The sequence below is a fragment of the Drosophila pseudoobscura genome, chromosome 4 (assembly GCF_009870125.1).
Source record: "Drosophila pseudoobscura strain MV-25-SWS-2005 chromosome 4, UCI_Dpse_MV25, whole genome shotgun sequence".
Taxonomy (NCBI): Eukaryota; Metazoa; Arthropoda; class Insecta; order Diptera; family Drosophilidae; genus Drosophila; species Drosophila pseudoobscura.
The window spans coordinates 11,760,111-11,764,047 of record NC_046681.1 but is presented as its reverse complement, the minus strand read 5'-3'; positions in this window follow the sequence as shown (position 1 = coordinate 11,764,047).

Genomic DNA, 3,937 nt, shown 5'->3' with positions numbered 1-3,937 from the left:
TTTGGGACATGAGAGTGAACTGTTTTATTTGGATTTAGTAGTGTTGCTTAAATAAATTTAAAGACACAAATCAATCATGTGAAATAATACTGAAAAGAACTAATATACTGCAAAAAACAATCCATAACAAATTTGGTAAAAAAAAAAGGTCCCTCTTCATTCCATATCAAATATTTAAATGCCTACACAACAGCAGTAGGCCTTGCTTCTTCCAGCAGTTCGATATGTAGAAGTTCCATCAACAGAATACAAAACATTTATTATTTTTGTTTTCGGCTAAAGCTTTTGTTGCTCTGTCTGGGGTGGGGGGTTCTGCCAAAAGCAGAGCAAGAGCATTGCCAACTAATTAAACTGATGAGAGGCAATGCCTCATGTAAAACAGTAACAAGCAAACAACAGCAAATACTGTCTAACTGTCGGCCGGCATCAGCAGCAGCAGTCGTCCCTGCAGCCCCACCTGCCCTGCCCCGCCCCTCTCTATCTTTCTCTTTCTATATCCCTCACTCTGTCTCTGTCTCTGTCTCTGACTGTGTGATGTGTGTAAACAGCAACAAGCAGACGATTCTACATCGGTATATGTCTTGTTTTTTTCCGATACACTAACGCAATGTGGGGAATGTTCTTGATTGGCAGGGAATTGACAGGAATTTGGTATACAGTTTTTATGGGATGTACCTTTAGTTTTGGCACTACTATCAAAATTCCAGAAAAATACTATAAGCAACTAAATCAGCTCTGAAAAATCAGTAAATAATAATAAAAATGCCAGAAAACAGTCAAAAAATACTAGCAAAATATATATAAACTGCCATAAAAATACTATAAATATTCGATACCACTAAAAAATGTGCAAAATAAATAGAAAATGGCAGAAATTGCTAGAAAAGTTCTAGAATATACAAGAAAATACTGGAAATTCCAAAAAATACCATAAATATTCAATACCCTTTAAAAAATACCCAAAATGAATAGAAAATACCAGAAATGGATAAAAAAAAATTCAAGAAAATATTAAAAGTTGCAGAATAATACCAGAACATACAAAAAAAAAGTGGAAATACTTCTAGAAAAATATAAGAAATTGTGAAAAATAATATGCCAAAACTCTTAAAAAAATACCAGAAAAATAATTCATATATGTATCCCCTTTAAAAAGGGGATTTCCATATTCGTTGTGCAAAAAACCCCAAATATTTTTCATGCTCTGTGTTCTGTTCTTTTTTCAGCATTGTTGTTACAGCACATTTAAACAATTGAACACACACTGGCACCGCCATGCGATGGTCAGGATTGGGGGGTGACGAGTGGTGTCTCTGTGCCTCGTATGTGTGGGAGGCCAAAAACGAAATGTTGTCATGGCATTTGCACAATTTCCCACAATGAAAAATAAATAGGTGCAGGATTCATTAGGATTACAAGAGTTTGTAGTCGACAATTGTCGGGCCAACAGAATACAGAGTGAGAAAGAGAGAGAGAGAGAGAGAGAGAGAGAGAGAGCGATGTGCCATATGTACATACATATACACCTATCTATATACTTTGAGTGATTATTCAGGTAGTGAGACGATGGCTAGCCTTTGGCCCAGTTCGAATTGTTACACAGCATCCAAATACATCGGGAAACAGAACGAAAACGATTGTAAATGAGATGCAAATTTGTATACTCTAAGAACGGTAAGAGGATTCTCATAAATTTCAATCAAAGATGATATTTTTTTTTAAAGCTAGATATGCCGTCATTAGTTGGATTCTTGAGATTAAAATATCTTTGATATAACAATGGGTAATAGCTGCGCTCATGCGCCAATCCCCGGCTCACTCGCTACTCTCGCTCGTACCAACCCCCGGCTCACTCGCTACTCTCGCTCATGCCAACACACGGCTCACTCGCCACTCTCGCTCGTACCAACCCCAGGCTCACTCGCTACTCTCGCTCATGCCAACACACGGCTCACTCGCCACTCTCGCTCGTGCCATCCCACGGCTCACTCGCTACTCTCGCTCATGATCGCTCAAGTAGATATATGTAAAAAACAGGGGGAAAAAGGTAATCCTCACAAAAGCGTATCCAATCTTCACATTTATTGAACCCAACATTTCCATTTTCATTTCTTGTTGCTACAGAATTTTCAATTGTACATTTGTAAATTGTATTGCCCATTGTTATGAACTACAATTATTGTTGGATTTCATTTCATTTCTGTTCTGTTCTGTTCTGTTAAATTTTTTGTGTGTGTGTGTGTGTGTGCTCTGTGCCCTGTTCTGTACTCTTCAAATAGCAGTAGATTTACTTCCATTTGACATTTTCATGGCAATTAAGATTACAATTTGGAATTGTGAGTGGCAATGTCAGTTTATTAGCCCTTTCCCAACAACAACAAATAAAAAGGGGGAATTAAATGAATAAAGTATGTGTATGTATGTGTATGTGTATGTAAGCAATTAAGAGGACACATGATAAATGTAGAATTAAATTGAATAAAAAAAAAAAAAAAAAAAACGTTTGCCAAACGTATTTTATTTTGGTTTTTCCTTTCACTTGTAGTATTGAGAGTTTTCTGCATCATTTCCTTTCGAGTTGAAGTTTTATGGGCCCGCAAAAAATGCTCTAATTATATTCCAGCTCCTGTAGGTGTTTACCTTTTCAGATCGTTGCCAGTTGCCACTCAGATGCTGTGTTGTATTTGCCTCAGAATTTAGGAAAATTTTACGCAACGTCGCCTGCTAATTACAGTGTAGACCCCACCATCCTCCCTCTCTCTCTCTCTCTCTCTCTCACTCTCTCTTCCTGTATCTATCCATCTCTGTCATTTTGTGTGTCCTGAGTTCCCAGAGCGCTCTTCTCTCTGATAAATGTTTGCACAATAACAAACAGTACGTACTGTTGGCAACTCTGGCTCCGACACTCACAATTTTCAGCAAATAGAGCTTCGAATGCATATGCGTACTGTTTGGTCAAGGAGTAGCCCGGGATGTGCATGTTTATGTGTGTGTGCGTGGCAGGATGGTTGACAAAATATTTAGCTAATTTATAAAATGCACTTGTGCTTCCATACTCCATTCCCCATACCCCAAAATGCATATATGAGCAGGTCTTTGGCCAACAAAAGACAGCGGGTCCTGCCAAAGTGCAGGGCAAACAATACGAGTATGAAACGTATTTTTTTTTTTTTGTTCAGCCTCAAGCACCAATAAAGAATAATTGATACCCTATAAAGCAAAAAAAAAAAAAGAGACATAATAACTCTTTTATTGCTGAAATATTCCACAATTCAAAGACATATCCTTCATCTTTTGCATCCAAAGCCTTAAAGGATATCCCAGAATCGAGAGACTCGGTTTTTAATGTTTTTAAAATATTATATACAATATCCGGTATTATGTCCATTGGGCGGGCATAAATATATACTATATATATACTATATATATACATATATATGTAAACATAATTCATTTTAAAAATCGATTTACTCGTCCAGAGTTTCGTCCTGTGTTCTGTGTCCTGTAACGCAGACATTGTCGCTGCAGTTTATGAGTTTATTGTTTACGCTGCCTTTCAGCCATAAATATTTGCAAAGTGCTTGTAAAAAACAAAAGAGGTGACCAAGAACTGGTTGAAGAGAGATGCAGATGGAGTCCATAAAGATAGCCACGCACAGAGGAGTCCAGCCCCTCCGCAGTATCTGGCATATCCGGATGGAGTGTTGATGAGGCCCCACGATTGCTAAGGAGAGAGGGAGAAAAGGCCAATAACTTTGTGAAACACAGCATCCATCGCATAAAACATAACTTTTAAGTGGACCGTCCTATACATTTAGTACGATGTTCCAATAAGCTCCAACTAAATCTTTAATTGCTCTCTCACTCCTTCCCCGGCTCCAATCAAATTGGCCCTGATTCCTTTTGGCCCTGTGCCGTGACTCACCTTTTGCTACCG